Source organism: Falco biarmicus, chromosome 3, assembly GCF_023638135.1.
Source record: "Falco biarmicus isolate bFalBia1 chromosome 3, bFalBia1.pri, whole genome shotgun sequence".
NCBI classification, from domain to species: domain Eukaryota; kingdom Metazoa; phylum Chordata; class Aves; order Falconiformes; family Falconidae; genus Falco; species Falco biarmicus.
In genome coordinates, this window is record NC_079290.1 from 1462719 (window position 1) to 1484748 (window position 22030).

Here is a 22030-nt window from a genome sequence, read left to right on the forward strand (position 1 = left end):
GAGGAAGTAACACAGGTCTCTGCTTCAAGATTAATCCCAAAGGACTGCTTGTAGGACTCAAACTGGTATGTTTCAACCCAAATATTCAGATGATATCTTCTGATTTAATCTACAGTTTTGCGTGCCAGGGTGTAAGCAGGTACCTTAATAAAAAAAATAAAATATATCCAAATCTGTCCACATGTAGGTACACTGGATTTCAGCTGGAGATAGGGAACCCAATTCCTACCTAACAAAAAAAAAAAATGGAAGTGATGCCTTATGCTTCCCCGGCAGGGTCATATTAACTGAGCTGGCAGATTTGATAGAATTAGATTTCTTTGTCGAGCTGGTACAGCACTGTGATGTGTCAGCACACACAGCATTTCAGATAAGTAAGATTAAGTCATTGATTGAAGATCCAGCCTCCAGAAATATTGTAGTGTCCTTTAAAAGGAACAACCTTTGTTTTGTGTTGGTGTACCACAGCCAAAAAAAAAAAAAGAAGTCCACCGATCCTTGGAAAATGTCAGCAGCAATTATCTAGTCCAGAGACATTTTAAAACTGCATCAATTTAGTACCTCAGCTTCACTGTGCCAGTTTTTGCTCTGCAGAATGATCTTCCAAAGGGTCGAACAAGGACTGATCTGGCTCAGAGTTTGGGCATTCCCAGAGTATGCGTGGTCACCTCCATGCCAGCAGCAGTCCCGTGTCAGGCACCAGCAAGGTGGGGAAGGTCATGTTTGGACCCTGGGGCTCCGACCACAGCCACTCAGTCCTCCTTCACTGAAACCCTTGGGGGCAGAAAGCTACAGAGGGCTGAGCCTGCATCAGAAACTCCTGCTGGGAGAAAGGACTTCCAAAGAAATGGAAAAGCTAGTACAAAACCCAAAGGCTCTATGGAAATGATGTCCTCAGAGCAAGCAACACAGACACAGGGCACAACCATTTACGCTGTGCCTCTTTTGCACTCCGTGATACCTCGCCATTGTCCGACAAACAGCTGTGGTTTTATGAGGTTTACAGCTTTCCTGAAATTGTACACCCCTTCTCTGCCCAAAGGCTTTGGTGTCTCATATGCAGGACACAAGTCATCTTCTCCCGGAGGAAGGATGCACACGGCAGTCCAGATGAAGCAACTTAATCAAGAGCACTTCAAAGCACAGCAGAGCCAGGAACGAATTGCTACCTACCCTCCTTCCCCTCCCAGAATTGCACTTTAACAATTGCTACAGCCTTTACAACTGATGACATCCCTAATCTTAACTCACACTTCAGAGCAAGCTTCTACCAGTGTTATTGGGAGTTTTATTTTTAAAAGAGCTCCCTGTCACCCCAGACCCCCCCATCTGCCACAATCCACAGCCATTTCACAGCTGTGGGTGTTGCGCAGCCCAACTTAACAGGGGCTTTTCAAAGCCTTATAGGACATTTTCCACAAAGTGACTTGAGTTTGCTACTTACAAAATAGAGCATGGGACACCCGGCACCAGTGGAAAGAGGAGGCTGGGGTAAGAGTGGGAAACGCCACCAGGAGGGTGATGGTAATTCTTCTGTGATTGCTGTTAATGAGTGCTAGGGTGGGCCAGAGCCCTTACCAGAACAAGAAGTGATGTGAGGTAGGAGACAACTCTTCTCTGGCAAACTTAATTCCTAAATAGAGGCCACTTACATTGAACATCTATTTCATAACTTAAAGGTTAATGCCCAGAAACCAAATCCAGCTCCCACAGGATCAATTCAGTTGCCAAACAGGTTTCAGATGTTACTGGAGATGCACTGGACATCAAAGCCACCTTCCTGAGGTCTCAAATATGACACAAACCATCGAAGAGTCACATCTTTCTGGAACAGCTCCAGAAGGCCAGGACAGATAGTTCAGAGCAATTCAAATGGCACTAAGTGACTATGGCTAAGAAGCAAAGATGCCTGAAGCCTGGTGCGTGATTCACAGCTCCCTGGAGCAGGTACCTGTTGGGCGATACAGAGCAGATACCTACTGGGCGATGAGCTGAATGAACCTTCAAACACCATGCTAGCCCAGAGGGGGATGCAGACATGCTCTGGATGGGCCACAAAGGCATTTATCCATCTCACCAGTGGGACCAGGTGCACCATACCTGCCAGAACTCAAGAGGCAGACGGGAACTACCACATTCCTAGGCTGGCCAAAGCCTCTGTCTGTCTGCAGACACAGGCAATACAGCAATTAAGAGTAATATCAACATTTACAAAAGCAATTTGCCAGTCTGCAACTCTTGCATTAGTTGCAGTGCTCAGAAAACACATCTGTATGGGATGAGGAACTTTCTCGCTGGAGTGGAATTACAACGAGTTGTAAGCTGACAGATAGCCCTTAAGTTATTTTTAACTTGCATACCTCTGACATAACACGGATTTTCACTTAGCAATTCTTAGGCATAGCATAAACTTGACAGACAGGCTTTGATGCAGTTAGGCAGGACTACATACCTGAGAGGGGAAAAGGAACCCCTGCCACACTTTGCTTTATTCAGTGGAATTTACAGTCATGTTTTAACCTATATCAGTAATCTCAGATTAGTTAAAAATGCAGTTGCTTCTCTTCCTCTTGCAAGCCTGACTGTACACAGGCTGTTTGGCAAATATTCTATAGTGATATTTATATCAAAGTTATTAGTACAAAGCTAAGCTGGCTAGCACTGAAAGGTTTCATCAGAGTATCTTGGAAGAGAGGCTGGCTATTAAAAATAATTCTTCCACTTAAACGTTCCTAGGTGAAATCAAATAGCTTCCGGATGTGCCCAGACTACAGTCATGTTCTATGCCAGCATCACATTGCCTTTGGGGCCGGGGGGGGGGGGGGGGGGGGGGGGGGGGGCGGGGCGGGAAGAAAAAGAAAAAAGTGGTCTGCAAGGGAAAGACAAGGACAGGAAGAAATTTTTTCTCCTATTTCACCAGTTCAAGTCCATCTAGCTACAGGGGCGCGCTGTTTCAGATAAAGCACCAATAACCCTATGCCTACTTCAGCAAAGTATAGAATACATAGAAGATATAGAAAATTAATTAAGCCTGGTATAAGAAAAAAGTTAAAGAAACTCTACTTGTAGCGTCTGACAGTATTGAAACAAGACAAAAAATACATCGTTGTTCAGTTCCCTCAGCCAGTGCCATGAAAAGCTCCACCAAGTGGTGGGATTAACTGAACTAGAAACGCTATGGAGCTGGACTCGCTCTTACTTCCTTTGCTTTTAAAAGCACATTTCTGCTTCACCATGCTTTTGAAAATACTTCTAAAAAGCTCCTAATAAAAACATATTACGAATTTCATTTAACAGCAGCATTTGCAATGCACTTGGCATAAAAGATGTTGTTATAACCTAGAAGATGGAACTGCCTTCTGTACGTCCCCAATTTCCCCTCAAATTGCTCCGTTTACATAAACAGAAAAGCAAATTGATTAGCAGATACAAAGTCTTATATCAAATTATGTTTAGTTTTAAAAGCTACCTTCCACAACTGAGATGCCATCACCGTTATTAATATTGTCAAGTTTGGGAGAAAAACTGCAAACAAGGCCACAAGTTCCTTTCTGGCTGGGATGTGTGAAAAATTTGTAGAAACAGGGCAACTTGCCGTCTCCACTGCACGATCAGGCTGTGCACCAGGTGAGCAAGCCAAAAAATAACGAATTGGATTGTTATCTTTCTCTCATTCAGAGACTATGCTCTCACATGCTACTAGCAGAAAGGTAAAATAAACTTATCTTAGGCAGAAGTGTACTTTAAAAATCCAGAGGTAGCTTTAAAGACCATAGACCGGGACTTTGTTGAGGTACAGGGTTTAAACCTGCTGCTGCTGCTGCAACGTTACCCTACAGCAGCACAAAAATTGAGTAAATGAAGTGAGAAACTGGCAGAGGAACAGAGTGAAACAGAGTTCACCATGGACCTGCGGTGGGGTTTTGTTATTTCCAAGATAATCAAAGAAAAACAAGTGCCTTTAACTAATACACAAAGCCAGCTTTTTTATTCACATCCAACCTTTCCCTCCTACCCCCACCCCCACCCCAATCCCCACCCGAATAGGTGTTCAAACAGATGAAAAACTGTCAAATTCTCAGATACGCCCAGAAAGGGCCTCAAGTGCAGCTTCCACCCTGGGAGCAGCTCTCCCAAGGCATTCCAGGGGGCAAAGCCCCGCCAGCCCCGGGGCAGACTGGAAAAATTGAGGAGGGGTGAACACAGCAGCTGCAGAAGGCACTGGCTGGCACGGGTGTCGCGGGACACTGACGGGCACAGCAATCCAAATATTTCCAAGCAGATGCTTCACACAGAGCCGCCCCTCCAGCTAAAGCCCCTAAACAATATACAGGAGTGTGCTGCTAATTGAGCGTCTTCCCAACGGCCAAGAGGCAGGAAGACTCCGGTTAAAGGCAACTCCGCACTTTAACTTAAATGAAGTCCTGAGGACAGGCTCAAACTACAATAGGAAGTTTCTTTTCTTATATCCTTGAATTTCCTGTCCCTTTTCCACACTGAAATTTAATTTCCTTTTCAAAGGGAGCTTTTGGAGCTTATGAAAATTGACCCAAAAGATTACAAGGGCTTTGTCACCCTTCCAATCTCTCTGAAAGATCCATAATTAGGGAGGTTTTTCCTTTAACATGTGTGCCCAGCAGGCAAATATATAATTCAGGCTTACAATTACATGAACGAGCTATTTCAATGTATTGGATACATACAAGCCCAACCATTACAAAAAAAAAAGAGTTCAAAAATCTCGTGTGTTTCAGAGGAAAAGATAGGCATCAAGGCATGTTTTTAAGGGTTTGTTTTCATTTACGCCAGACTAAATACAATTACAGGAAGGACCTCGGATGTATGTTTCCTATGAAGACGAATATATCAAGTGCAATAAAAACACACCTAACAACCAAACTGCTGACCTCAGATGAGTCATTTATACTCCACTGGAAATTAATTGTGCAAGCAGATAGGTGTGAGTGGATACCGAAGGCAGCTGTTTGCCTTTTTTCCCCTCTTCTAACGGAGCGACACCGGCTCTCCCCTCTCGCCGCACAGCCTACCCGGGGGTGGGAGGGTAATAAAAATAAAAATGAAAAACCACCAGGGTGCGGGACTCCGCCAGGCTGGACCCCCGGGCTGCTGCCCACCCTGTAGCCGAGCGGCCCTGCCGGCAGGTCTGGGGGATGCCGGGGGCAGCCCGAGGGGGTCCCCCCGAGCGGGAGGCGGCAGGGGCAGCGCCCGGAGGTGCGCCTGGCCCCGGAGCCGCCTCGGCACCCGCAGCCTCCCCTCCGCCGCCCGCCCCCGCCGGGGAAATCCCGGCTGCGTGGGGCGAAGCCGCCCCGGGCCAGACTGTCGGGGCATCCGCCGGAGGATGCTGCCAGGTCCGCCGGGGCCGCCCCCAGCTTCTAAACAAGACTAATTAGAAAAATAACAACTTCAGAGACGAACGAGGAGCTGGAAGGGAGGGGGAGGCTCCCGCCGCGCCTTTTGCAGCGGGAGGGAGAGGGAGAGCTCGCAGGTAAGCGGGGAGGAGGGCGGCGGGGGGGGGGGCGCGGTACTCACGGTGGGACGCGGGGGGCCGGCGGGCCGGCGAGCCCCATGGCCGGGGAAGGGCGATCGCTGCTGCTGCTGCTGCCGCCGCCGCTGCCGCTGCCTCGCTGTGTGGCGGCGCTGCCCGCGGAGCCTCTCCAGGCGCCCCGTCCCTCCCCTTCCCTCCCCGGCAGGGCTTCCTGCCCGCTCATATAGCGCGCCCCCAGCCACGTGGACGGCGCCGGGGGCTCCCGCCGGCTCCTCCTCGGAGCCGGGCAGGGCGGTACCGGGGCGGGCGGTACCGGGGCGGGCGGTACCGGGGCGGGCGGTACCGGGGCGGGCGGTACCGGGGCGGGCGGTACCGGGGCGGGCGGTACCGGGGCGCCCCCGCCCCGCCCCCTCTAGGCCACTGAGCGGGGCTGCGCCCGTCGGGGCTGCGGCCGCCCGCGGCCGGGGGGGGGGTGCAGGGGGCAGGCTGCCCCCCGAGCGGCCCCGGGGGAAACCCCTGCGGGCACCGCGGCCGGCCCGGAGGGCCACCGCCCCGGGAACCGGTGTTGTCCCCCCTCCCTGAAACGCCGCTGTCTGAAATGGGCTGCGTGGAGCCCGACGGTGGTCACAGCAGGGGAGGTGGAAAGGAATCCCGTGCTTCTCGGAGGAGAAAACGCACGCTGTATCATTAATAACAGTAAAATAAAATAGCACAGAGTAAATAATGCCTTCTCTCGGTTCAGCACCAGACGTTTTTAAGGTGACTGTAAAACACTGTAGAATTAAAAAGAATACAGCATCATTAAAGAATCCCCCAGACAGAGACATTCAACTGAAAAAGTGGCTGCTAAAACTATTTAACAACAAAATGTTGGCTTTTTTAGTGTCCCTGTGTAAAGACTGGAGCCAAGACAAGTGGGGAGGTTACAGCACCTCCAAAGAACCAAATGATCTCTCTGGTCTCCTCTCCGGCCACCCCAACGCCCTCCACCCCACACCCTCCCACCCCCACACACCCCTTGTAGGCAGCATAAAATGCACAGCGAACAACCGCAGCACATGTCAGCAGGGAGGATGTATTCCTGAGCTCTGAAAAAGTGTTCCTTAGTGCTGGATAGCCGGTGCATAATTCCCTTTGTGAAGAGGATGAGTTTATAGGTTATTAATCTACTTACTGAAACTGCCCACGTTGTTGCTTTATTACATCCAGCACAACATAACTTCCACTGGAAGCTGTAATATGCTACGTAGGAGCTGCAAGTCATCAATCATCACGGAGCTTGTTTCCATAGAGTTATATTAGTAAAAGCTTAAGTGTGAATTTAGACCGGTGTCACATCGTGTACTGCGCTGCGCAGATATTTGCGGTCGGGTGTGAGTACCTGTGACAGGCTGAGCTTTCTGCTTGGGAGCATAAGGCGGTACAAAACCTTCCAGGGGCTCACCCCACCACTGAATCCTGGCCCTGGTTACTGCAGAGCAACATAGTATGATCTGCCTCATAAACAGGGCTTGGAAGGGATTTAATCTAAAGGAATGACAGAAGACTAAAACTAGTGTTCTTTTACCAGGAATGTATCAACGAAGGAATTGCTGTGTGGGGGAAACAGTGTATTAAATAGCTCTTCACTGCTTTTTCCCCCAAGAGCTGCTTGCTACTTTGCTACAGGTGGGATAGGGCCCTGGAGGAGTTCCAACCTGTGACACTTTCTGTAACCCTCTTGACTTGGTAACTCTCATACCTTCAGGCAAATTAGTTGAATTTGCTGCTTTATTTTCTTCCTGATGAGGGTAGGTGAGTGGGTCTGTTTATGAAAAAATCGCTGGGGCGCAGCTCACCAGCCAAAAGGCTGTGCATCAGATTTGGAGACCTCTCCCAAGCATTTTTGAGGTGATGGAGGGAGAGAGAGGGGGATAAGGGCTCTGAAGAATATCCTATGAAAGCAACAGGGTCTGGGGAAGGAAGAGCCTGAGCACTCTGCATTTCACTACCTGCTGTACCACACCTGGTCTGTCCATGAGTTTAACAGAGAAAAAGAATGATTCCAGTAAAACAGGCGATTTCTCATCATACGGTAGATGAAGTTTTACCGGTGTGGCTACAGGTTGTATCAAGGAAAGCACCCTGCAGTCAAGAATGTCCGTATTAAGGATAGTTAATTGAATGACACTGGCCCAGGCTGCCCATGGAAGCTGTGGGTGCCCCATCCCTGGCAGTGCTCAAGGCCAGGCTGGACGGGGCTGGGAGCAACCTGGTCTGGCGGGAGGTGTCCCTGCCCGTGGCAGGGGGGTGGGAACTGGATGATCCCTTCCAACCCAAATCAATCTATGATTTTATGAATGAAGAAAGGGAGCAGGGGATAATATGAAGTTTTATCTGCATTTTCAGTCCTATTTCTGCACCGTTTCTCTGGAGTACACAAGGGGTAAAATACGGTGCCACACCAGCCTCGGTTACCAGTTGCAAGGAGGACAAGACAAGGAGGGTGCTTGCCCCTGGGGTGCCTCGAGGAGGCAGGACACAGTGGTATGGGTAGAGCATGGAGAAGTTCCTCAGGTGTCTGCTAGCCAACAGCAGAGAACAAGACCAAATCCTCCTCAAACAGCAAGTGTGGAAGCTATTTCTCTTTTTTATATCAGTGCTACACTCAGCTAACTACTTTGGATGCTCCCAGCTTCACCAGTGCCCCCCAGTGAGTGTGCAGGCAGCAAGTGCTCTCCAATAATGCCATAGCAGTTACAGCAGGGTCCGACCTGGGGGGTGGATCCCCTCCCCTTTCTACAGTAGTATTTCCCTAGCAAGTGTAATTTAGCTGTTTTTGGGAAAGAATCCAGGATTTGTTTCACAGACGGCATTTCCTCAACAGCTCAGCAAATATGAAGTAGTTTGAACTAACCATGCAAATCTCACTTGTCTTATGTAGAGAAACGACATCTTTTCTAAACTCTGGGCCAGGACTTTCAACTGATGATAGCGGTTAGCTATGCAGACATCAAAGGAGCCGTATGAGCTTTCACCAAGTGGGGATCCAGCCCTTTATCAGTATTTTACAATTCAGAAACTATGTCTACATAAAGCATTTTTCTCTATATTTTTAAGTAGCCAGTGTTTTACTTTACAGCTGTTCCCTCAGTGACAGGATTGTTTCTCAGTAGTCAATGTTTAAAGGCCCTTCAAGGCTGAAAGAATTAAAAATTAATAATTTAAACCTGGTCTATGATGCAGAATCTTTAACATATGTTTTACAGGCCATGTAGAGTGATTTTTATTTTTTTTTTAATCTTCTCGGTAGGTATTACAAACATGCTGTGCTGGAACCAAAACACTTTTTTATTTAAGACTCAGATTCAAGCCCATTTATGCATCAACACAGGGGTGTGCTGGTGTCTACAAGCCATAACAAGGAAATCATTATCACCAGAACTGATCAGAAAAGAGGAGAAATGAAGCAATTTCACCACCTCTCCCTCTAAACCAGATGCGGGCAGAACTAAGGCTCTGCCATCTCAGAAAGCCTCATCCCAAGGTACAGAGAAAGGGGCTGTAATCTGTTTAACCTAAAGCTGCAAAACAGCTGTACCCAGGCTGGAGGAGGTGTGAGACATGTTGCCTATGGGCTACTTTTTGAAGGTTGACTGGAGTGGTTTTTTGCAAACTTCCTTTTAACTTCCTGAACAATGTAGTGCTAGAAACGCCCAGCTCAGTTACTCTTGCCAGTTTTAATAGGCGATGCTAACTGCTGGTAAAAACCCAGTGATTCACCTTACAGGGATTTAATTTCTTGCCCCTTCCTAAGTCCTTGTGACAGCAAAGGGAGGAGGCACCAGCCTTAGAGACTGGTTTCCACACTCTTCCTTGCTATTCTAGATTGTCCAGCTTTTCATTTCTATTTTATAGTTATTCCAGATTTGCAATTAAAAATACATTGTTTTGATTATGTTAAAAGCTCTTTGGGCCCAAAACCAATTTCAAGTATTTCAGCAAGATGTCAGGTTAGGCACCACACTGGGAGAGTGCAGATTACAGCTTGCATTTGCTCTCCCCTCATTTGCTCTCCCTTTAGTAGGTAATCTGTCATCTTTCAAACAAGCCAATTGCCATTGTGTCAAGGCCAAGAAGAACAAGTTAAAATAGAAAATCAGCATTTGGTGTGTACACGGTTGCCAAGAAGCTATTTCTCCTTGCCTGTGTAAATAAATTGTCATTGAGAAATGGTTGGCTTGCTCTAAAAGATGTGCTAAGTGCTACCACCCCACCGTGCTCCCAATGGGAGAAAGGAGGAAAGCATCCAGGAGGGTGGCCAGCTAATGCCCCAGCCCCAGCTTCCCCCACTAGTTCTGTCAAAGGGGATCGCTTTTTGCACAAGCCAAAATGTCACTGGATAATTTCTGTCCCAATTAACATAGTGGGAGTGATTACTGACCTTTGCAGCTATGTCCCCAGTCGAGGACCAAGTTCCATGTAGGTGGATCCCTTTATCAGGCAAAGTGATCTACCAGTAAACCTATTTATTTTTCTGCAGCTAGACATTCTTGTTTATTACGTGTTATACAGAGACACACCTATTGATTGGCATGGTTAGTTGTGAGATTAGACACTTCCAAGGAAACTTTATAAAGGTGAAATTAAGAACATTGGCCACAAATGGACTCTGTTTATTCTCACTGGTAAGAAGAGAGACAGCTCATCTACATGTATTTTGTCTCCACTGAAGAGGTAGGAGAAGGTCTCTATTTGAACATGTAAGAGGCGCTGCCATTATTATATTATAACTTGCTGCAGCAGCACATTAAACAGAGTGAGAACAAACTTTATAATTCTATCTGATGGTAATGGACTTTGCTGTAATTAATAGATAGTTCTTGTCTGGTTTGGTTGTCTTGGCTTGCTTTTTTTTGTTTGTATTTTTGGGTTTTTTTGGTTTGTTTTTTTTTTTTTTTTTGCAAACAACACCCTGCACTGCTGACAGGTGTCGCAGAACTGTGATAGTCTCCCCTGGTCCAAAGTCTACCAAAGGCAACTGGTAAGAGCTCAGTTTTAAAACGGGCTTTTAGATCATTTCCTTAGCCTCCATACTTCACAGAATCAGACTCCAGCATTGACATGCTTTAAAAGCAAAGAGAAAAGAAACAAAAAAGCATCCAACATCCTTCCCTGCTTGCTCTTGGAGTTCAAATGATGAAGAGCTGCAAGATCTCAGTGGCACTGCCATATGGCCGGTGCTCTCAGCACCTGCTTTGCAGCACCTAAGTGCAGGACTGCATCTGAGAGAGCTTTGACATCAGAGCAGGATTTCTTCTGAGGCCAAATTATTACACAGAGACATGCTTTTACCTTCTAGAACTCATTAGTGCTGTATATGGGAGCACCAGCTGTGGGTGAAGGTTGTGATATGGCACAACCTGCTCTCAATAAATACCTGAGAAAGTCAGAAAAACCTTTCAGTATTGCAGCACATAAAACCACACAGTAAACACCAAAACCTTGATTTGCAGATATATTCAGCAAATCTGGAGCTCAAGCAAACTCACATAAAAAATAATCCGAGCTATGAAATACTTCTTTGCTTTTATGCTCTTAGATAAATGCAGGTTTTGCTATAAGGACAATATAAAGCCTGAGAGAAATAATAAACGTTAAATAAGAATAAAACACTGTGAGGATATTAAAATAGAAAAAAACACAGTATGTCTCTCAGGAAGTTAAATTCATGTAGGAACATTCATTGGCCATCAATAAATTACTGCAGAACAAGTGAATGGCATAAACACATAAAACATAAAAAAAAAGGATAAAGGTAAGTGACTATATGGTAAAGAGAGACAGGTCTGGTGCACTTTTTAGGTGTTTCATACACATGTAGCATGTTTAATCTCCCCAACATAAACGACCCTTCTTGTCAGTTTAGGCATCAACTGTGGAAAAATTAATCTGATTTACCTTCATGCATTTTGATCCCATGGTGTCTTAGGTTCCATTTATCCCCAGCTGCTTCAGCTGAAAATCCTCAGCTTTTCCGGACCAAAGGCTTGAAAACATGTGTATTAACATTAATTTTTTAGCATCATTTCATTTTATTTCATTTCAGCTATAGCCCAGGATAGGCAGAAATAAACTGGAAGGTGAAATTAGACTTAGACTAAGAAAATAAACATTGATTAGGTTGAAATGTCTACTAGGCTTGTGTTTGAGTTTCTAGCCCACAAGAAGAATGGCAAGTAAAGCCTGCTAAAGAAACATTTTGACAAGTATGCATTTTTCTGTGGCTCAAACAAAATAAATATAGTAACGCAGAAGAACCTTTTCAAAGTCAGGCTTATGTGCTTGTCTGATCAGCACCAGCTAACCGTTTCATCTCTCTTGAATGTCACAGAAGCGCACAAGCTGTGCAACCGTGCAGTTTTCAAGATAAATGTTTTTTCTCAAAGGACAAGGCACACATACCAAGGGCTGTACATGCTGCATTAAGTCAAACACACTAACACAACCAAACACTGATTGCATGTGGAAGTCATCCCCTGGGAAAATTATGAGTACAACAATGACCGACACCTGGCAGCTGTTAGTCACATAGCTTAATTTACTACGGAAAGGCATTTCCATAACATAACATAACATAACATAACATAACATAACATAACATAACATAACATAACATAACATAACATAACATAACATAACATAACATAACATAACATAACATAACATAACATGCTAGACAGGGTAGAAAAGGCAGAAAAGTTTTTTTCTTGCTGGACGTGTAGGTTAAAATAACATTTAGCAGTCACATCAAGCTGGTGGGACGGGCTGGGCAGGGATATATAGTGTGAGCAAAACCATTCCAGGGAGGGACAGTGAGCGGTTTGCTGGGGTAGTGCTGATGATCTGCTGTTAGCCCACAGCTTGGAGCTTTGTGTAGGACAGAATATCTGAAATGTTACTAAAAAAAAAAAAAAAAAAAAAAAAAGTCTAGAAATAAATGTCCCAGATGTAGACTGGAAAATACTTAGATCACATTATTTCAGTGTGCAAAAGCTAGCAGAGTTCTTCACTAAAGCAGCACTAAGGCAGCTGTAACGCTGTTTTAGATGTGGTATTAGCAAATCAGTAGTTAGAGTTTGTCATCAAAGATGGCTTTGGAGTAACTGATCATGATTTTTTTCCACTGAAGTTGCATGGTAAGTTAAACAAAAGCAGAACTACAAATACAGTTACCTGGTTGCAGAAGAGCAAAGTTGAGTTTCTTTAACGATTAGAGACAAGAGCTAGAGAAAAGATTTCAAAGACTTGAAAATGGTCTTTCTGTAAACCAGATAGGTGCGACATTCAGAACATAACCTACATCTACGAAATTGGGGAAAAATTATTTAGAAAACCAGAGAACAATTGATCTAAGCTTTATACAGTGTGATTTCTTAGAGTAAATGTAGAAAGAAAAATTAATTTAACATCTGGAGATAAATACAAAATGGAATAAAAGGCAAACCTCTGTTTACCAGAAAGAGATCAAACAAGATTAATTTGTTGAGGAGGATCTCATTAGAGATCATTTAAACAGACTTGACACCCACAAATCCATAGGTCCCAATGGGATGCACCCCCAGTTGCTGAAAGAGCTGGCAGATGTTATTTCTAAGCCATTCTCCATCATCTTTGAAAATTCATGGAGGACAGGAGAGGTGCCTGAGGACTGGAGGAAAGCCACTGTCACTCCAGTCTTCAAAAGGGCAAGAAGGAGGACCCAGGAAAGTACAGGCCAGTCAGCCACAACCTGCATCCCTGGAAAGGTGGTGGAACAGCTGGAGGTCGTCTGTAAGCATGTGCAGGGAAAGATTATCAGGAGTAGTCAACATGGATTCACCAAGGGGAAACCATGCCTGACCAACCTGATAGCCTTTTATGATGGAATGACTGGCTGGCTGGACGAGGGGAAAGGGATGGGTGTCGTCTGTTTGACCTCAGCAAGGCTTGTGACACTGTCTCCCATAACATCCTCACAGGATGCTCAGGGAGCATGGACTAGATGAGGGGACAGTGAGGTGGGTTGAGAACTGGCTGAATGAGGGAGCTCAGAGGGTTGTGATCAGCGGTGCGGTCTAGTTAGAGGCCTGTAGCCAGCGGCGTTCCCCAGGGGTCAGTGCTGGCTCCAGTCCTGCCCAGCTTACTCACCAGTGACCTGGAGGAAGGGACAGAGGCACCCTCAGCAGGTTTGCTGGTGATACAAAACTGGGAGGAGCGGTCGGTACCCCAGGAGGCTGCGCCGCCATTCTGCGAGACCTGGCCAGGCTGGACAGTTGGGCAGAGAGGAACCCAGTGAAGTTCAACACAGGCCAGTGTAGGGTCCTGCCCCTGGGGAGGGACAGCCCCGCGCACCAGTACAGCCTGGGGTGACCTGCTGGGGGGCAGCTCTGCAGAGAGGGACCTGGGAGTTCTGGGGGGCAGCAGGTTGCCCATGGGCCAGCAGTGTGCCCGTGGGGCCAAGAAGGCCAGTGGGACCCTGGGGTGCATCAGGAGGAGCGTGGCCAGCAGGCTGAGGGAGGTGATCCTCCCCCTCTTCTCTGCCCTGGTGAGGCCGCATCTGGAGTGCTGTGCCCAGTGCTGGGCTCCCCAGTTCAAGAGAGACAGGGAGCTACTGGAGAGGGTCCAGCAGTGGGCTGCAAAGATGGTGAGGGGGCTGGAGCATCTCCCTTCTGAGGAAAGGCTGAGAGAGCTGGGGCTGTTTAGCCCAGAGGAGACTGAGGGGGGATCTTATCAATGTCTACAAGTATCTTGAGGGTGAGTGTGAAGAGGACGGGGCCAGGATCCTTCCAGTGGTGCCCAGTGACAGGACAAAGGGCAGTGAGCACAAGCTGCAACATAAGAAGTTCCATCTGACTATGAGGAAGAACTTCTTTATCTTGAGGGTGGCAGAGCCCTGGCACAGGCTGCCCAGAGAGGCTGTGGGGTCTCCTGCTCTGGAGACGTTTAAACCCACCTGGAGGTTATTCTTTGCAACCTGTTCTAAGAGGGTTAGCAGGGGTTGGACTAGATGATCTCCAGAGGTCCCTTCCAGTCCTGACCATTCTGTGATTCTGTAAGTTTATATGAGACAAGAAGTAATTATCAGGAAAAGATTAATGTAGTAGATTGTATTTACCTGGTCTTTGATGAATCAGGTGAAACGATTCTGCACAGACAATTGGCAAACTAAGGGTAGAACAAGTCTGGTGGTCCAAAGTCCATGTGTGCTGTGCATGAACTATTAGGAGTTACAGATAGAGCTTTTGGTGCTTTATGCAAGTGTGGATTCAAAATATCTTCTTAAGAAGATACGGGAACCTTGCACTTTTCCCTATCTCCTGCCATCTTGTTGGACGTACTGGTTTTGCCTGGTGTTGAGGTACTCATCCTCACCACTGCAGCTGCTCAATGGATCTGTAAGTCTCTGCGTGAGCCAGGGTGCAGAAATGAGTTTCTCTCCTAGCCATGGAGCAGGGTGCACATCCAGTGTATTTTAAAATGCTGCATAGCTTTTATCTGTGCTATCACACAGGCAGAAGGGTATCTTGTCATCCAAGTCAAGCCAAAAGATAAGCCCACCACTGAGGATGAGGAGGGGAAGAGTTACCTGGGCTGCAGCGTTACCTGCTTCAGAGCTCAAAAGCAGTCAGCAAATTTGAGGAAATTGTCAAGGTGTGTTTTAGACCAAGGTAAGTGAGGTGAACCTCACCCTTAGCAATCAATAAAACCATCTGCCTTGAGATAAGAGCTTTTTACTTGCTTCCAATGAAAGGGTGGAACGACTGTGGTGTACAAGATGACTCTCAGCTGCCAGCAGGATGAGGCCATGAAATGGGCAAATAAGATTTGCTCAGCTTTGCAAAATGAAAGCTGAGGGGGAATCCAATTGCTGCCAATTGATTTGGAAGCGAATGTAAGGGAAGAGGGGAATGTATAGCAGCCAAAGGAGGAATGAGTATCAGCTGCAGGTGGATGTATTCAGGCTGTAAATTAAAATAATGTTGCTAACTATCATACAAAAACCCAAAAAGATGCAAGAAAACCAACCTCCAGTGGAGAAGGGATAACAAATTCTCTGAAGTTTACATATGGGCTTTGATATATTCCCGGGGAACATTTTATATGGCTTCCTGTACGAGAAAACAACCTACCTTAATGAATGAGACCTACACCTCCTTATGTAAGGAAATGCATCTTGATGTTGCATATGCTCAAAGCTATACATCACTGGCAAGTGGCACCGCTCATATTGTGCTTAAAGGAGTAAGAAACAAAGACATTAAACAGCCTGACAGAGGTTCTGCTGGCTCTAGCAAAGGCCATCCCTCCATGACCCATTCCTAACGTCTCTGATGGGCAAAGGGATGCCTGGTTTGCCCTTGCAAGAGCACTGAGGTTATGATCAGCCCAAAGAAGGCTGAAAATAGGGACCTGCTTGTCATGGGAAGTGCTGTTGAGATCTGGTATTATTAATATGTTCACACAAACAGTCACATGTTATGCAGTGTTGAAGTTTCCCACAGATAAATTGTTCCAATATGCAGTTTCTAAAGGTTTACTTTTGGGCAGAGGAAGGATTTTTCATTGGAAAAAAAACACAAAAAAACCCAAAAAACCCACCCAAACCAAGAAGCTAGCTGGTACAGCACAGTAGTGTTTCCACAGTGTAACATAAGCTAGTGTTCTATTTCCTCTGTTACTGCTAGTTTGTGTCATCAAATATACTTTTATCTTTTTCCTTACATTGTACTTTGAGCAGTTTGAGAAGTCAAAATAAGTTTTGATCAAGATACGGGAGGGGAAAAAAATGGCTGTGATACAGGCTGACATTCTAGTTGCATCACTGTTAATTAAATAGAATGCATTTCAAAGTAAGTTTCATGAATACTTACAAGGTTGCGATGCCTTTGCAGTTGCCCCAGTCTTCTACTGTTTCTTCAAGAGGACATTTTTCTCTGGTTAAGAAGTCTCCCACGTGGTGTGCCTGAGCATTGAAACTTGATCTATCAATAACTTCAGACATGAGGGCTCCATCCTCAGCTAGTATAAATCAGCTTTTTGGTACCTTCCATAGATCTATGATGATTTGTATCATCCAGGGATCTACCTTCACCTTTTATTTTGTAAGACACTCATTATGTCTTTCCTTTCTTCTGCCACTCACATCATTAAAAGTTCTATCCAAGTATTAACCCTATGCAAAGTATACATCATAGGAACATAGGTTGAAGAATAGGAGCTGAAAATATACAGTTGTCTAAGAAATAAAACACTGGGCTGTTACATTCCCTTTTTTCCCATGGTATACCCTGTGTGATATACGTTGCCTCTCTTTACTTTGGAAATACACCCATCCTAATGCACATAATATACCGTTTCTCTGTTGTTCTACTTCCCTTCTTTGTACTATATTGAAGCCTATGTGTTGTCTTCCTTGGATGATATCTGTGTCATTTACGCTGTCATCATTCCTAGCACAGTCGCCATCAAGTCAAGGACCTATTTAGTACAAACACACATTTCCTACTGCAGCTGGCCTATACTCCGGCGACTCCTCCCTGAAAATCAGTTGCATCAGGAGCTGAGATACCATCCTTATGGGATGCTCTTCTCTCTCTGAACACTAAGAAGAGAGATGCAGCTTCCTGCAAAACTATTTCTTGTTTTATACCAAGGGAAATAAGCAAAGCAGGAAACTATACATATGAAAACATGAGGACAGGGCACAGTGTGTGCATCACCTCCAGCTGCCCCCATGATGCATTAACTCTGCTCCACAAAGGAGTCAGAAGAGCTGGTTGGCAGCAGTTCCCATGAGGCAGTAGAACATATTCTAGTGAATTCTCTAAGATCTGAATTGAGCCTGAAATGCAGGGCTCAGGGAAAATATTTATTTTTATCTCAGAAACTAGGTTTTGGACACTGGTACCACTTGAAAGGGGTGGAACAGTCTCAATCCCTCCAATCTCCGTTTGCCACTTGAAAGAGGTACAAGACTGAAGAACTGTTGCTTCTAGGGGCAGCAGCTCTGAAGACTTGTCCTATTTTTCCTACCTTTGCAGATCAAATCCTTCTGATCATTTCCATGACTGTGTAGAATATAGTAATATTTAAAAAAAAAAAAATTAGCTTTTCTTTAGCAAACAAAATAACGTGCTGAATGTTCCCCCTGCAGAACATACAGAGGAGTCAGTGGAATTTTAGGTATAGAAAAGTATGCAAGCTTTAAAATAAATTTAAGACAGGGATTAGCCAAAAGTTCTGGACAAGTCATCTGATCTGATTTCAAGCAACACAGTCCACAGGGGTTTATTCTGTTAACCCTTATTAAGTGCAACAAGGAGCGTTGGTCTGGACAGGTATTTCAGAAAGACATCAGAGGCTTTTTGAGACCAAAAAGCCACCTCTTCTCTTGCTACTGTTTGACAATGATTTGTCTCACTCATTGTACATAAAACCTCACTTTGTATTTTCTTTGCATGTGTCTGGCTTCAGTCTACAGCTGCTAATCCTTGTTTCTCTCTGCTGGATAACAATGTCCACTGGAAACAGAATTGTCTTCATTTGAAGGTCCTCCATGCTACAATCAAGTTAGCCTTGTGGTCTGCTTCTGGTGAATTAACTAGATTGAGCTTTTTCAGTCTCTCACGTGGGATATATCTGGCCAGATGTGAACTTCTACCCTACAGATGGCTATATAGCACAAGTCACCATCCCTTTGGAGTCAGCACAGAAAAATGAGCCCTTCCAGGGTGAAGTTCATTTCATTCTAAAGTGGATGTTTAAACCAGACCAGATAAATGTCCCTCACAGCATTCCTATTTCTCTCTAGCAACAATCAAGGAAGCCTGTGCTGACTACCTCTCATGTCACTGCCTGCATTATAGACCTCTGCATTTAGGCAAGATGAATCTGACTCTTCAATTAAGTCATTTTCACAGTTTTGAATCATTTTCTTGGCTTTCTCGTCTGTGCATCACACTGATAGGACCTTGCAGCATCTCCAGCAGACGCATGGCATTCGTGCCCACGTACAAGGAGGCCTCACTGGTAAGTGCTGGGAGTGCAGAGTGGGACAGTTCACTGGAGAACTGGTTAGGGAGATACAGCTGGCTTTCAGTTATTTATGTTGTCCATATGTCTACTGAACGTACTTTAATGAGATGCATGTGGCACCGATGAGAAACACCTTAATAATTATGATCTCCCTGGAAAAAGACCAGACTATGTAACTATTAATCTTGATATTTTTGTAACGTATCTGTTTTCCATTTTTCTGATACTAACAATCCCTGAAGCATCACAGACTTCAGCTCCTTCCACCCAGCTTGGTTTCCAGCCTTATCTATTCAGCTGTATCTAATCATACCAGGCTCAGCCACTAGCCCAGCCGGACAGCTGCCAGATGTTTTATTTTTAAATAAATACTTACATCTGTTGAGTTATAAAGCAGAGAGCAATGAATCCATTCTTGATGGCTTTTTTTTTTTCTTTTTTTTCCCCCCTCTGACACTTGTAGAAGAGAAGCTAAGAATTACACAGTCTCTATAACATAAGACAAAGGAGTCCTGTATCTGGGCAGGTACCTTTTAATTTATACAAAAGCGTGTTTAAGTGTAAGTGTGTAAACCATCACTCCAGAGTGGTTTATTAGATCTGAAGGAAAGAGGTGTAATGAAAATCCTCTCTTTTGCCCAAAACCTCATCTCTGTTTTAAGAATGGATGGTTGTAATGCTCTTATATTATAAATATGATCACTATAATATATTTATATATTGCTTACTCGCCCGGGCGGTAGGCGTTGCTGAGTAGGAACTTGCATGTCTTTCTGACTGGGAGAAATGAGGGGTTTTCCCATCAGAGTCCTGCTGTTCCCTTTGGGCATCTTCTACCACAAACTGCAGGAACAGCTCAGGCGTGCCCTGTCCTCAGCTGTCCCTCTCTGCCCTCTGTCTTGCCCACTCTCTCTCCATCCCTGTCTTCTTCACTCGGCCACGGTTACTTGCCCTGATTGCAGACACTTCAAGGAAAATGGACAGCACTTGGACAAGCGTTGCCATTTTTTCTTACCTGTGGCTGTGTTCCCACAGAGGTATAGCCATGTTAGAGAGCTAAGTGTCAGCCTACGCATGCTGTATCATCTCACATCAACCTCATGTTTAACTATAAACTGGTCCAACAGAGATAATGAAGGCAGATTGTACTGGCTGTTGATGGCGTTGCCTTCTCATGTGCTCATACCATAGCTTTCTTTTTGGGATAGCAAGAATGAATCATGGCAAAGAGATTCCTCCAAAGAATTGATTTTTCTTGTTAAATTTTGCTGCATGTTGTTGTGGTCAGCGACCCAAGAATACAGGTGAGACCACAACCCCCACCCCCACCCCCCCCCACCCCCCCCCACCCCGCAGCTCCTTCCGCATTGCTCTGGAAGTGATTTGTATCCATTTAGTTTTAGTTGGTAGGAATCAGTTTGTGGTAAATCAATATGATGTGGGCTTCCATTGATTTGAGAAGGTTCACACAATGGGTTGTGCTGGTTTAAATAATAATTTTGAAAACGTTTGGTACCTTTAGTTAAAAACTGGCACATAAGCCAGTTTGAGAGCCACAGATAAAACAAGTATTTTTAGTAGTGGTTCGTCACAGGGGTAGTAAAGACTAGGAAAAAGTAAAAATCTTGTGGGATAAACGTGAAAGTGTTCGAGGCATGAAATAATTCAGTAGGAATTCAAACCCTGTCTGGTATTTTGAAACTAATCTTTACTTAGCTAATATAATCCTGCATTTTAAACAAAGCATGTAGGGTGTTCATTTCTGCCCTTATTTTTCTGCTACTTATATCAGAAGATTTTTATAATCATCTGTTCACAACATCACACAAACAACCCTGTGACAATTGAAATAATGTTTCCTAGAGGATTAGAGGAATATGTAGAAAGAGTCATTGCTTCATGTGGGAACAATCAAACACTCATTGCAGGCATCTTTGTTCCTTAATTTCTTTGTGCCCATACCTTGATTTGTTTCTCAAATTTAAGAAAGAAGGATACAAAGCTACTAAAAATCTAAAATTACAATGTAACCATATGGAAATATTAAGTTTAGGAAGTCTAAGCACTTAAACCAACTGTTCAGGGTATCTTCCCCTTAATGTGCTTACATAAATCACATTAGTTTTTATGAGAGTTATTTTTCAAATTTATAGACTTTTTCAGATGGATCTTCATCTCCCAAGGTAGCATATGCAGAGGCTGAGTGTGATGCTGCAAATTAAAGACTATGGAGTTCAAATTTTAACTCTGACACTGCATTTGCGGATGTCATTGCATACACAAGGTATGCCTGGACTTGTGGAAATAGCTTTTACTTTTTAATGCTCAGCTCTAGATGCTGAACTGTTGTTTCTGAATAACCAGCACAGAAACTACTGATGTAACATGCAATATTTGTGTGGCAATTTTAGAACTGCTCTGTGCTACCTCTTCAGCTATAACAAAATCGGAAGGGGAGAAAAATCACTGCCACTATTTGAGCAAACGGTGCATAGGACTGCTGTCTGTCTTGGGCTTCTCATCTATGTTTCACTGAAATCCTCCATTTCTGGAAATAGCTGATTTGGGGGTGTTGTGGTTTAACCTCAGTAGGCAGCTCAGCCCCTCACAGCGGGATCGGGGAGAGAATCAGAAGGGTGAAAGTGAGAAAACTCGTGGGTTGAGGTAAAGACAGTTTAATAGGTAAAGCAAAAGATGCGCTCACAAGCAAAGCAAAATAAGGCGCTCAGTCACTACTTCCATCAGCAGGCAGGTGCTCAGCCATCCCCAGGAAGACACGACTCCATCACTCTTTACTTGGCAAGACAAAGGCCGTAACTCTGAACGTCCTGCCCTTCCTCCTTTTTCCTCCAGCTTTATATACTGAGCACGACACTGTATGGTATGGAATATCCCTTTGGTCAGCTGGGATCAACTGCCCTGGCTGTGCCCCCTCCCAACTGCTTGTGCACCCCCAGCCTAGTCGCTGGTGAGGAGCAGAAAAGGTCCTGCCTCTATGACACTGCGTGGCAATAGCAAAAACATCCCTGTGTTATCAGCACTGGTTTGGTCATAAATCCAAAACACAGCACCCTATGAGCCACTATGAAGAACATCAACACTACCCCAGCAAAAAACGGTACAGGGGAATATATCATAATTTTGAGAAACCGTATTTCTATCTTTGATGGCTTATATTAATATTTATGTATTTCATTTTTTGTATTTATATAGTAACATTTATATATAATGTAAATGTTCATTAATTGTATTTTTATTCATATATGCTGTTTCTAATTTTGATAAGAACATGTATCGAATGTGCCCTGGAGGTTCAGAAAGCAGAAGACAAATCAAAACTTTCCAACATTTATTACAGTACTGAATGCAGACTTATTTTAACATTGATTTGGAAATTTTGGAATGACCTTGTTCACACATTTTGAATTTGGCATTATTGTGAAAACCAGCAAGAATCTCTTGAGTGCA

The 22030-nt window shown here is 44.8% G+C and overlaps 1 protein-coding gene and 1 long non-coding RNA gene across 3 annotated transcripts in view; one reads left to right on the forward strand and one right to left on the reverse strand.

Moving 5' to 3' along the window:
• The window catches only part of ST3GAL1 (ST3 beta-galactoside alpha-2,3-sialyltransferase 1), an 80610-nt gene extending 74882 nt beyond the window's left edge, over positions 1-5728 (reverse strand). The window contains exon 1 of the mRNA XM_056330573.1: positions 5551-5728. The gene's annotated coding sequence lies outside the window, so the exon portion shown is untranslated. The remainder of the gene's footprint in view (positions 1-5550) is intronic.
• LOC130145591 (uncharacterized) overlaps positions 4056-22030 on the forward strand; it is a 67798-nt gene continuing 49823 nt past the window's right edge. For both annotated transcript variants that reach the window (XR_008820615.1, XR_008820616.1), the window contains exons 1-2: positions 4056-5506; positions 18002-18556. This is a non-coding gene — a long non-coding RNA (uncharacterized LOC130145591). The remainder of the gene's footprint in view (positions 5507-18001; positions 18557-22030) is intronic.